The sequence below is a fragment of the Jaculus jaculus genome, chromosome 16 (genome assembly GCF_020740685.1).
Source record: "Jaculus jaculus isolate mJacJac1 chromosome 16, mJacJac1.mat.Y.cur, whole genome shotgun sequence".
In the NCBI taxonomy this organism is placed as follows: Eukaryota; Metazoa; Chordata; class Mammalia; order Rodentia; family Dipodidae; genus Jaculus; species Jaculus jaculus.
In genome coordinates this window covers 44,692,473-44,706,632 of record NC_059117.1, presented here as the reverse complement: position 1 = coordinate 44,706,632, position 14,160 = coordinate 44,692,473, and the positions used below count along the sequence as shown (strand labels likewise).

Genomic DNA, 14,160 nt, shown 5'->3' with positions numbered 1-14,160 from the left:
TGGTTAGCTCATATAGAGGAATGAAAATTTTCAGGGCTAAATTAACAGTATCTCCAAAACATTATGAAATAATGAGTAGACTCCAAATTTCATGATATCAATTTAGAATTTTTAATTTCTGTACCGGTTTTGATATCATAGTTCCAATAACAACCAGTCCAGTCTTTCTTTGCTCTTATGAATTTGGCTGTGGGCACCCATTAACAATGTTCAAATTCATCAGTTGGTTGGCAGGAGATCAGGTCAAATGCTCAGCAAGTATGAGGAAGTAAGTAGTAGGGTAAAAGCTACTTACCAAGCTAGAGAATAATCACCAATAATATAACTCAAGGTCTATGGATGCAGCTCAGTAGTAACATACTCCTTTGGTATGCAGGGGTCCTGTGGTTGATCCCCAGCATCAGAAAAATAAACATATAAATAAATTATAATATAAAGCTCATTATGTCTTCTCTAGCTGCATTCTGGATGACAAATGTGGGACTCATGGGTATGTAAGAGAAAGAGGAATCTTAGGAAGGAAGGGCACTCTGTACTGGATGTTCTGTTTTGGTTATTCTCCATTTGCTCCTCCTGGCTTCTATTACATTCAATGACTATCATTCTCTGTCCTGGCCTGTGCTCCAGACTTCACCTTTGATCAGTCAATGAGAAGTACAAAAAGAACTAGTAGACTGAAAGACAAGAAAGACCTTGGGCTCTTCACATCTCATCACATCTTTTATTTATTTTTTTAAGATTCACTAAATTTATTTTAAAGATCATAAAATGTTTCTGACAAAAGAGCATTACATTCTGCACTCTGCTCTGAACTATTACTTTCCTCCCTGTCCTCCCACAGTGACATGTGGACTATTACTTTCTTCCCTGTCGCCCCCCTCCCCATGTTTACAGTGACCACAAAACAAGATGTTCACAACAATTACACAGGGGGATTTTTTTTTTTAACCACCAACAATGAACAAAATAAATTTCATTCACTCTGCTGCTGTTTGAAAATTTCAATGTTGGTTTTTTCATGCCCTACCCCCAGCCCTGTTTGTAAGGAACTAAAACATTGCATCTGGTGAACAGAATGATTTCACTACACCTCAAATGCAGAACACCTATGAAGGAATGTTGGTTGATTTTTAAAATTATTTATTTATTTATTTGACAGAGAAAGATAGAGAGGGAGAGAGAGAGACAGAGAAAGAATGGGTGCACCAGGGCCTCCAGCAATTGCAACCCAGCTCCAGACCTATGCCCCCCCTTGTGCATCTGGCTAATGTGGGTCCTGGGGAGTTGAACCTGGGTCCTTTGAAGGAAAACACATTAACTGCTAAGCCATCCCTCCAGACAGAATGTTGGCTTTTTAAACAAAAGCAGATTTAAAAAATGCAGGACTCCTTCAGTTCTTCACAAGTCTTAGAAAAACTTTCCAGACTACTGCTTCACACTGTTTTGCAGCAAATACTGTGCATTCTGTATCTGGTCCTGTGTTCCTGTAATACTAATGATCCGATCTTTGGATCCTTCTAAAGGTTCGTCAATTTTGATGGAAGCTCCAGACTCATGGCAAATTTGCTTAATATGTTGGTCACTTTTGCCAATAATAGATCCAGCCAAATCTTTGGGAATAGTTACTTGTGTAGTAATAATAGGTCCACCAAGATCACTGTAAGAGCCACCACCCCCTACATAGGAATAATCATATCCTGAGCCACCCTGTGGTTCATAAGCCATTTGCCCTTCTGATGGGCTCCATGTGTCTATTGCAGAGTCCCAAGTTTCATCAGCACTGAAATGAACCATGCCATCATAGAGGTCTCCAGGTCTTCCTCTTCTGTCATAGGCTATTAGATCTCATCCTTTAGGTTGTTGTTGGTGGTGGTGGTGGAAGAGAAACAGTCCGAGCTCTGCTACAACCCTGGCCACCTTGGCCAAGAAAAGGATGAGGAGGTCCTCGACGAGGGCTCATGTCATCATAATCTCTTCTAGAGGGAGGAATGGGATGCCCAACCCTACCAGGAGGTACTCTGTCAAAACCACGCCCTGCCAACTTGGGAAATCCCACAGGATGTCCACGGAGGTCATCAAACATCATTGTAAAACCACTATAATCATAGCTCTCGTCATAAAAGTTAGGATTCTAAGGATGTGCATGACCTTTGATGAGAGACTCAGATATAAGATCAAGGATGATCTTTATGCACTCCACAACCCTGTCAGGCTTTCCTCCAATAAGAATAACTGTCCATGGAATGAGGGCAGCATTCTTGGAAATGTTTGATTGTTGTCTGAGTGTTCTCTCAAAGTTCTTTGATTTTAGCACCTTTAACTCCAATAATTCCTCCTGCCAGACTCTGATGAATTAACAGTCTCAACTCACAGTGAAAGCACTTCCTTTATAGTGTTGGTAATGTAAGCATTCCACAGCATCAGATTCCTGTGGGAGCTGGCTGGTTGCAGTAGGTTCCAAGGTAGGGGTGATCTTCAGTATTTCTCCAATTCTTTCAATATAAGCACTGATGCTCAATATGCACTTGAGGCCACTGCTGCCTGGTACTTAAATACTGGTATTGTAGTCTGTATGAAGCACCTTAATATTTTTGCCTCCTTTTCCAATCACTGCCCCAGCATTCTTGCTCTGAAGCAGAATGCGCAATTCAATCATCTCCTCTGTGTTTCTAGATCTTTTAAATGCTTGTTCATCTTCCATATCTTCTGCAGGGCATTTACCAAATTCACCATTGGTTTCCGTGTCAGGGAAGGTTTCCTCTGGTTGTCCAGTTTCCATTTTCTTATATTAAACAGACAGTTATCTAGAGACCACAAACAAATGGGGACAGGCAAGACGTCAATGGTGCAGCGGAGAAACAGAGGGTAATGGCGTCTGCAGTAGTGTCGCCAGTAGAGCCCTCCTCCTCTCTCTCGTTCACGCACTCAGTGGTTGGGGCATATTTTTTCAAAATTATTTTGTTTTATTTTAGAGAGAGAAAGAGTTGGCACACAGAGCCTCAGCCCCTGCAATGGAACTCTAAATGCTTGCACCACCTAGTGGGCTTGCACAACTTTGTGCTTGCTTCATCTTTGTTCATCTGGCTCTTGTGGGATCTGGAGAGTCAAACATGGGTCCTTAGGTTTCATAGGACAGTGCCTTAACCACTAAGCTATCTCTACAGTTCCTCATCACGTTTTTAAAAATATTCATTTATTCCAGCTTTTAGCTATTACAAATTGAGCTGCTACAAACATGGTTGAGCAAATCTCTCTGGCTTTTGGTTTGAAGGTTTTAGGGTAGATGCCCAGTAGTGGTATAACTGGGTCTGTTGGTATTTCTATAGTCAGCTTTTTCAGGAGTCTCCATATTGCTTTCCAAAGTGGTTGTATCATCCTGCACTCCCACCAACAGTGAATGAGTGTCCCTGCTTCTCCACATCCTCGCCAGCATTTATTTTCATTTGACCTTTAGATGTTGGCTATCCTTATTGGGGTAAGGTGGAATCTCATAGTTGTTTTAATTTGCATTTCTCTGATGATTAGGGATGATGAACATTTTCTTAGGTGTGTGTTTGCCATTTGTATTTCTTCCTCTGTGAATTGCCTGTTTAACTCTGTGCCCCATTTTGTGAGTGGGGTATTTGTCTTCTTATTTTTTAGACTTTTGAGTTCTTTGTAAATTCTAGAGATAAGGCCTCTGTCAGTTGGATAACCTGCAAATATTTTCTCCCATTCTGTGGGTATTCTATGGGCTTTGCTTATTATATGCTTGTCTGTAAAGAAACTCTTCAGCTTCATATGATCCCAATGGTTGAGTGACTGTTTAAGAACTTGAGCCACTGGGGTTTTATTCAGGAAGTCTTTTTCCATTCCTATATCATGGAAAGTATTTCCTAAATTTTCTTCCAGTAGTTTTCGAGTTTCTGGTCTTATGTTGAGGTCTTTGATCCATTTGGATTTGAGTGTTGTGCATGGTGAAATGTGTGGATCAAGTTTTAGTTTCCTGCATGTGGTTATCCAGTTTGTCCAGCACCATTTGTTGAAGATGCTATCTTTTTTCCAGTCTATATTGTTTGGGCCTTTGTCAAATATCAAGTAGCTATAGTTGCTTGGCCCAAAATCCGGGTCCTCAAGTCTATTCCATTGGTCTATACTCCTGTTTTTATGCCAGTACCATGCTGTTTTTATTACTATGGCTTTGTAATACAGATTTATATCGGGTATGGTGATGCCACCAGAGGTATTTCTTTTGCTGAGGATATGTTTGGATATGCGAGGCCTTCTGCCTTTCCATATGAAATTTGAGATCATTTTTTCTATCTCTGTGAAGAACACTGTAGGGATTTTAATTGGAATTGCGTTAAATCTATATATTGCCTTTGGTAGGATTGTCATCTTCACAATGTTAATTCTGCCTATCCAGGAGCATGGGAGGTCTTTCCATCTTTTCAAGTCCTCCTCAATTTCTTTTTTGAGAGTTTTTATATTTTCATTGTATAGATCTTTTACTTCCTTGGTTAATGTTTTTCCAAGATATTTTATTTTTTTGTTGCTATTGAAAATGGGACTATGTCCTTTATTTCTTTTTCTGTGTATTTGTCATTTGCATACAGAAATGCTACTGATTTTTGTGCATTGATTTTGTATCCTGCTACTTTGCTATAGGAGTTAATCACCTTCAGGAGTTTTGGGATGGAGTCTCTCGGGTCAACCCAGATGTCCATCATTAGAAGAATGGATAACAAAGATGTGGTATATCTACACAATGGAATTCTACACAGCAGTAAGAAAAAACAACATAAAGAAATTTGAGGAAAAATGGTTGAACCTGGAACAGATCATTCTCAGTGAACTTACCCAATCACAGAAAAAAAATCGACACATAGTCTCACTCATCTGCAACACCTAACCTGAATCTGCCCAAGATGCCTTACATACCCAGCAAGCACCTCATGGACTAGACAATAAGATGGATGGGAGGGCGGGAGGGAATCAAAGGGTGGAAAACAGTAATACAGACCCAAACGGCAATGGTACCATTAAAATTCTACTTCCTAAAAGACAGACCAAATGGCTGAACCTTCACTAGACCCTTACAGGAAACACCTGAACCACAAGACACTGGAGAGGGTAGGATCAAAACTGACCTAAATCTCCTACATCTTCCCTCCCTCCCTCTCCCCCTCTCCCCTCTATCTCTCTCCTCTCTAACTCTTGTATATTAGTTATCTTTTTCCTCAATTTCTTAGTGGACACTGACCTGTAACCCCCACTTCCAGTTTGGGCCTACCATCCACAATGAGCTTTTGATCAGAGAAACCTGCAAGGTTTCCCAAAACAATGACAGACTTCTGTCAGAGTACTTGATGACCCACCAAAGGCCAGTGGTAAGATCCTATTGCTGAAGACTCCATATGCAGCTGATGCCTAAAATGGAATGACATGGCTGGAAGCCAGGAGAGAGTCAGTCCCCAGACAGTCAGCGTGACTAGTGCCAGATGGCGCTACATAGCAACTGGGGGAAATGACCAAGTTCTGTCCAAGCAACACATTGTTTAACCTAATTAGCAACAAATAACCGGATGTGATGCCCACACAAGTGCAATAGTGGTACACAGCCATGGTGAGGAATCAATTGCTCTTGATTTGGCTAACTGATCCACTCAGTGGTACTAGACCCATAGCTGGAACTGGGAAACAAGTCAGAACCATACCCAAACACAAGCCCACTTTACAATATCAAGCTACCATCAATCACAGGGTATAAGAGGGCCTAAACCTACCATACTGTCTATCAAAAAAGTAAGTGTTATCTCAATTTTCCGGGTGCTAACTTACTCTCCGTTGGAGAATCTGCTTCTCTTTTCCAGAAAGATGCAGATCCTAAGAAGAGAGCTGCCCCAACATACCTCAAAAGGGACCCAACTGAAACTGAGGACAACTGGCGAAACAAGCAAGGGTGATGTTTTCCTGTGAACCAGATACCAGCACAAAGGGGAAGGAGACCAACGCAGAGAAAAATCAACTCCTACCAAATCAGAGAGCCAGAGCCTCAGAGGCCCCCAACACCTCAGCACTGAAGCAGACCAAAAATGAACCCAACATGGCTCAGGGAAATTTTGCGGAAGAGGGGGCGGAAAGAATGTCAGAGTCACATGTTGGGTCATGATATGCAGAGACATTTATCATACCAATAACTGGGGGCTAACTCCACAATGCACGACCCATTTTCATTAATAAGGAGGGTCTAATGTGAGGGGGTAGATCACCGATAAGCCTAAATAATGGTACCAAACTGCCTGTATTTACTGAAAAGAAAACTAATAAATTAAATTAAGAAAAAAACCAAAAAAATTCATTTATTTATTTGAGAGAGAGAAGAAGAAGAGTGATAGAGGAAGTAGGCATGCAAATAAACTCCAGAGGAATGCACCACATTGGCTAACGTGAGTCCTGGGGAATCGGACGGAGGTCCTTTGGCTTTGCAGACAAATGCCTTAACCACTAAGCCACTTCCCCAGCCCTCCTCATCAAATTTTGATAAGACCTCCCATGAATTTCTGTTCTAAAGCTCCAACTTTTACATGTTCCAGTAAGATCCATCTATATAATTTTTTCAGAACTAAGGTGTTTGAGATGTGCTAGATTAGAAGATGCAGTGCAGGGTAATACTATATTTCTGCTGTTCACAATTGTATAGCCTGAAGTTCCCAAATGAGCCCGAGGATATTTAGGACAAAGAACAAAACTGCCTTAGTACCAGTCCCTTTTGCTGGCATGTGCAAACTGTGTTTAAGTGGTTATTAAAAAGTGTTCAGAAGGGGCTGGAGAGATGGCTTAGCAGCTAAGTGCTTGTTTGTGAAGCCTAAAGACCCTGGTTTGAGGCTCAATTCACCAGGACCCACGTTAGCCAGATGCACAAGGGGGCACATGTGTCTGGAGTTCATTTGCAGTGGCTGGAAGCCCTGGCATGCCCATTCTCTCTCTCTCTCTCTTTATCTGCCTCTTTCTCTCTCTGTTTGTTGCTCTCAAATAAATAAATAAAAATAAACAAAAAATGTAAAAAATGTGTTCAGAAGATATATGTGGATAATGTCTAAAACAAACTATCAAAGTAAGCTACTTCATCTCTCACTGTGAGAACCATAATACCAAGGGAAGCATGAGCAAGAGAAGCCAATCAAGGACTCATGAATAACAAAGTAAAATATATATATTAAGGGCTAGGGAGAGTCTCACCACTGATGCTGAAATGCTAGAAACTGATCGCCAGACTTGTGAAAAGCAAAGGGACTTCTGTAATGCTGATGTGGATGCTGATGGCAAGAGGGGTGAGAGGAGAACTTTTCAGGAAACTACCAGAGAACATAGGAACAAAAGTTGTTCAAGACCCAGTAAAACTCCACCCATCAAATGAGGTAGGACTAAGAGAATGAATTTGAAAGTTATCCTCTGACCTCCACATGCATGTCATGGCACATGCATATTCTCTCTCTTGCACTTTCTCTCTCACACAAATTATATATATATAACTTACATATATATAAACTCACTTGTGTATAGGAGAACCTGCTCAGCAAGGACAATATGCAGTGTGATCACTGGTAGTGCTCAGTGCATAGGTTCACATGCTAAACTAAAGCATGGTGATAGTCACAGTATAGCTTATCCACAAGTTGTTACATCTTTAGCTTAATTTAAAATAAGCAATTTAAATATCTTTAGTCTCATGAAGTATATTTTATTGTGTTAGATTACATTATAATTTCTTTTTTGGATTCTGCTCTTACAAAAGGAAACCAGAAGAAATATGCACTATAACAGATTTTTGAGACTGGATTCTTTTTTATTTATTGGCAGAACATGTTTTTGCCAAGTTTGCAACCCACTTGAACTTCTGTCTGTTCTTTGATTTTAGAATCAACTTTGTTTCTTTTTAAGTTTGGAAAAATAATTGATTTAGGCATAGACTATTTTTTTAAAATCTAAATGAAGTTTACTAAAGATTTTTACCACCTCAAACTCCTTAAATAAAGACTCTGCTTATTAACATTGAATAAAGCCAAATCTTAAATATGTTGCTCTGATGTCAAGAGAGATTATACAAAGGACTTCAAATCCTTGTGTGCTAGAAACACAAATTCTTCACTTAGGCCTGAGGATGTTATGGGGATAACAAAAAACAGGATAAAACTTGGCACTCTGTCTTCATTTAACTTGTTTGTTTTACATAAACATTAGGTCAGATCCCTGCTTAGTACATAGGCATGTTAACCAGGGAACAAGTACTCTTCTCACTCTGGCAATCCACTCTCTGCAAGGCTGAAGACACCAAGACAACTAAGATAATGTTAAGATTTGAAGGGATACCATAATTTGAAGATCCCATCTGTCAGCTTTTACAGCTCTAGAACTCTGGAGTGGAACCTGATGTCGGCAGTCATTACTCTAGATCCTTTAGGAACAGTGGAGTCTCCTAGGCAGATCAGCCCATGATAAGAGGAGTGGTCACTTCAGAAGCACTAAACTGTCCTTTTTGGGGGGAATTACAGGTCTGATAGATAAACATTCTGCAGAGAAAATTGCTCATGGAATGTCCCTTAGCAACAGCCATTTACTGGGCACTAAATGAATATTGCCCACAAGCAGTGGAGAACAATGGCAATTTCTTTGACAAACAAAAGACTATGACAAGAACTGAGATAATAGCAACCAGACTGATTGATCATGACTATTTAACTATGCCATTATTTCCCCTCTCTCCAATTTTTCCTCTACTTAAACTTATAGTTCCCCTGAAGACAGTACTGAGATGCTTAAACTCCCTTGCCTACCCTGTACAAACACACTAAACATTAAATTCATTTCCTGTCTTTCATCATTAATTTCTGGGGCTAGTGGCTGGACATGATTGGCTAGAATCCTAGGACTCTTGTAAGATCATTTTCCTTTGATACACACACACACACACACACACACACACATATATATATATATATAATTTTTATATAATATAATAAAAACATAAAGAGAGATTGGGGAGATTAAGTGGGTAAAATACTTGCCTTGAGGACATGAAGAACTGAGATTGATCCCCAGCACCCACATAAAACATGCTTGTAGTCCTGGTACTGCAGAAGAAGACAGGATCCAGGAAGTTCCCTGGCCAGCCAGTCTAGCTGAATTGGTAACCTCTGGGCCCTGTTTCAAAATGTGGGGATTGCTGGGTGTGATGGCACATGCCTTTAATCCCAGCACTCAAGAGGCAGAGGTAGGAGGATCACTGTGAGTTCAGGGATACCCTGAAAGTACATAGGTCAGCCTGGACCAGAGTGAGACCCTATCTCAAGAAAACAAAAACAGCTGGGTGTGGTGGTGCACGCCTTTAATCCCAGCAATTGGGAGACAGAGGTAGGAGGATCACCATGAATTAGAGGCCACCCTGAGACTACATAGTTAATTCTAGGTCAGCCTGGACCAGAGTGAGACCCTACCTTGAAAAAGAAAAAAAAAAAGTGGGGATTACTTATCCACCCAAGGATAACATCCAAAAGTGTCTTCTGTCCTCCACACACATACACAGACAAACATGCATGTACACATATGTGCACACAAACCTTCACCTACACACATAGGAATATGCATACACATGTGCATGCACACTATGTGCTCAAAAGCAAGAAAAAGAAAGAGGACTATTTGAGCACATTCTAGAGAAAATCTGACTCTAATTTTTAACTTAAAAGAGGACATGCTTGGTAAAGGATATAGTGTGTCTAACACTTGTGACTTCAGGGCTGGTGAGGGGCTCAGCTTGTCTGGGGCCTGTATGTTCAGGAAACCAGGGTGTTTGGTATCTGTGGACTCCAGGCTCATGAGGGGCTTGGCATGTCTGTGGCCTGTTTGTTCCAGATACCAGTGAGTTTGTGACATGTGAGCTCCAGGGTGGTGAGGGGAGCTGTGTGTCTGGGGCCTGGGTGTTCCAGGCACCTTCTTGTGGGCCTTGTGCAATCTGGGTTGGTGATGGGCTTGATGAATCTGGGTCCTGTGTGCTCTAGCCTGGTGAAAGGCTCAGTTGATCTGGAGTCTGTGCCAACTCTGAAGCCTGAGCTCCAGAATGGTTGCTGTATCCTGTTTCTCCATAACCCCCTGCCTGCACCTACTTCCTCCCACAATTCTGGCATCTGCCTACCAGTGCCCCCTTGAAACATCTCTCCTGTCCCAGATGGGAGCATAGGAATATCTTGCAACCACCTTCCAGGGGTTACTAGTGAGTTCTCTATGATCTGTTCAGCTGGGTACAGTTGGGGAGCAGGGACAAGTGCTCAGGCCACAAAATCCCACAGATAAGGCAAAGCTATGATCATAGGATGAAGAGATTCCAGACATCCAACCACAGCTCTCTTATCAGGCACCATCTCAGAGCTTCAGGCACAAGTGCAACCTCCAAAATCCACTTATTTATGGTACAATGCCATAACACTCCAATCTGAGTCAAACCCAAAATAGAACACTCACTGAAGATCCTACAGGGACAAATACTTCCTCCTTAATTAAAAAAAAAAAAATCTTTTATCCCCAAATGGACAGCCACTAACACACAGACACACAGACACAGACACACACACACACACACAACTGTCAACCAAGGTTACTTTATCCTACAAAACTATCCATTCAAGCAGACAATGAAATAAGGACATTCCATGACAAAAGCAAGCTAGAGGAGTATTTGAAGACAAAACCAGCTCTACAGAAAATACTTGAAAGAATCCTCCATGCTGAAGAAAAAGAAAATCACACATATAAGGAACCAGGAAAAAGCAAACAATACTCAAATACTAATAAACACAAGATAGCAAAGATAATACCAGAAGAACTACAAAAAATGGGAAAAATGAATATACACCTTTCAATAATATCTCTTAATAGCAATGGCCTTAATGCCCCAACCAAAAGACATAGGTTTGCAGACTGGGTTTAAAAGCGGGATCCTTCAATTTGTTGCCTCCAAGAAACCGACCTTTCTACAAAGGATGGACACTATCTTAGGTTGGAAAACGGTGTTTCAAGCAAATGGACCTAGAAAACAAGCAGGGGTTGCTGTCCTAATATCTGACAAGGTAGACTTCAGTCCAACATTAGTCAAGAAAGATAAGGAAGGCCCCTTTATATTGATTAAAGGCACCTTCCAACAGAAGGACATTACAATCCTAAACATATATGCACCTAACATGGGGGCTCCCACATACATCAGACAAACAATATTGGAACTAAGGTCACAGATAACACCAAACACAGTGGTAGTGGGTGATTTCAACACCCCACTCTCATCAGCTGACAGGTCATCCCAGGAAAAAATGAACAAAGAGGTATCTGGACTAAATGAGGCCATAGAAGGAATGGACCTAACAGATATCAACAGCACATTTAATCCAAATGCTTCAGAATATACATTCTTTTCACCAGTATATAGAACATTCTCTTAAAAATAGACAATATATGAAGACACAAAGCAAATCTTAACAAATACAGGAAAATTGAAATAATTCCTTGCATTTTATCTGATCACAATGGAATCAAACTACAAATCAATAGGAAGAAAGGCTATAGAGCATACACAAAATCATGGAAATTAAACAGCACATTACTAAATGATGAATGGGTCAATAAAGAAATCAAGAAGGAAATCAAAAAATTTATAGAGCCAAACAATAATGAGAACACAACATACCTAAATCTCTGGGACACAATGAAGACAGTTCTAAGAGGTAAATTTATAGCTTTATGTGCCTATATTAATAAATTAGAAAAGCTGTAAGTAAATGATCTAGTGCTTCACCTCAAGCCTTGGAAAAAGAAGAACAAAGCAAACCAAAAATCAGTAGATGGGAAGAAATCATAAAGATTCGGACAGAAATTAATGAAATAGAAACCAAGAAAAAAAATATCAAAAGAATCAATGAAACAAAGAGTTAGTTCTTTGAAAGGATAAACAACATCGATAAATCCTTAGCAAATCTGACCAAAAGAAACAAAGAAGAGACACAAATTAATAAAATTAGAGATGAAAAAGGTAACATCACAACAAATGTGAGAGAAATTCAAAAAAAATCATAGGGACATACTCTAAAAGCATATACTCCACAAAGTGTGGAAATCTGAAAGAAATGGGTAATATCTTTGATTTATATGACCACCTAAATTAAATCAAGATGAGATTAAATACTTAAATAGACCTATAACAAACATGAAGATCCAAGCAGTTATCAAAAATCTCCCAACTAAAAAAAGCCCAGGTCTAGATGGACTCACTGCTGAATTTTACTAGATCTTCAGGGAAGAATGAACACTATTGCTTCTTAAGCTTTTCCATAAAATAGAAAAAGAAGGAATCCTACCAAACTCCTTCTATGAAGCCAGCATCACCCTGATATAAAAACCAGGCAAAAACAGAACAAAAATGAAATTACAAACCAATCTCCCTCATGAGCATAGGTGCAACATTCTGAACAAAATATTGGCAAACAGAATACAAGAACATATCAGAAAGATCATTCAACCTGACTTAGTAGGCTTTATCCTAGGGATGCAGGGATGGTTCAATATATGCAAATTGAAAAACATAATATATTATATAAATGGACTGAAGGACAAAAATCACATGATCATCTCACTAGATGCAGAGAAAGCATTTGACAAAATCAAATGTCCCTTCATGATAAAAGTCCTACAGAGACTGGGAATAGAAGGAACATATCTCAATATAATAAAGGCTATTCATTACAAGCCTACAGATAACATTATTAAATGGGGAAAAACTGGAAGCTTTTCCAGTAATATCAGGAACAAGACAAGGATGTTCACTGTCCCCACTTTTATTTAATATAATACTGGAAGTCTTAGCCATAGCAATAAGGCAAGAGACACACATAACAGGGATACAAATTAGATAGGAAGATATCAAGTTATCATCATTTGCAGATGACATGATATAAAGGACCCTAAAGACTCTACCAGAAAACTGTTAGAGCTGATAAACACCTACCACCATGTGGCAGGATACAAAATAAATATCCAGAAATCAGTAGCATTCCTATATGCTAACACCAAACACATAGAGGATGAAATCAGAGAATCACTCCCATTCACAATTGCATCAAAAAAAAAAAAGTACCTTGGAATAAACCTATCCAAGGAGAAAAAGGACCTCTACCATGAAAACTATAAAACACTCAAGTGAGTAATTGCAGAATACACTAGGAAATCATCCCTTGTTCCTGGATTGGAAGAATCAATATTGTGAAAATGTCAAACTTATCAAAAGAAATCTACACATTTAATGCCATCCCTATCAAATTTCCAATGGCATTCTTCATGGAAATAGAAAAAATCAATGCAAAAAATCATTTGGAATCACAAAAAACCCTCAAATATCTCAAAAAAATACTGGGCAACAAAAATAAGGCTTGTGGTATCACCATACCTAATTTTAACCTATACTACAGAGCCATAGTGACGAAAACAGCAAGGTGCTGGCACAAAAGCAGACATGTAGATCAATGTAACAGAATAGAGGACCCAGATGTAAGCCCAAGTAGCTATAGCCACCTGATATTCGATAAAAATACCCCCCCCCAAAAAAAAAAGACTCACTGGTGCTGGGAAAACTGGATATTTATCTGTAGAAAGATGAAACTAGATTCTTCTCTCTCCTCATGCAAAATAATTAAGTCCAAATGGATTAAAGATCTTAGCATCATACCTGAAACTGAAACTGCTAGAAGAAAAAGTAGGGGAAACCCTTCAACATATTGGTCTTGGCAAAGACTTTCTGAATATAATCTCAATTGCTCAGGCAATAAAACCACAGATTAACCACTGGGACCTCATGAAATTACAAACATTTTTGTACTGCAAAGGACACTGTGAATAAAGCAAAGAGGTAACCTATAGAATGGGAAAAAATATTTGCCAGCTATATATTTGATAGAGGATTAATATCTAGGATATACAAAGAACTCAAAAAGTTAAATAATAAAAAATCAAACAAGCCAAGAAAAAAACTGGGCTATGGAGCTAAATAGAGAGTTCTCAAAAGAAGAAATATGGATGGCATATAACCATCTAAAGAAATGTTCTACATCCCTAGTCATCAGGGAAATGCAGATTAAAACT

The 14,160-nt window shown here is 39.5% G+C and overlaps 1 protein-coding gene and 1 pseudogene across 1 annotated transcript in view; both read right to left on the bottom strand.

The window, feature by feature from the left end:
* Itprid1 (ITPR interacting domain containing 1) overlaps positions 1–14,160 on the bottom strand; it is a 194,669-nt gene that overhangs the window by 32,183 nt on the left and 148,326 nt on the right.
* On the bottom strand, positions 1,426–2,787 carry LOC101608477 (annotated as a pseudogene).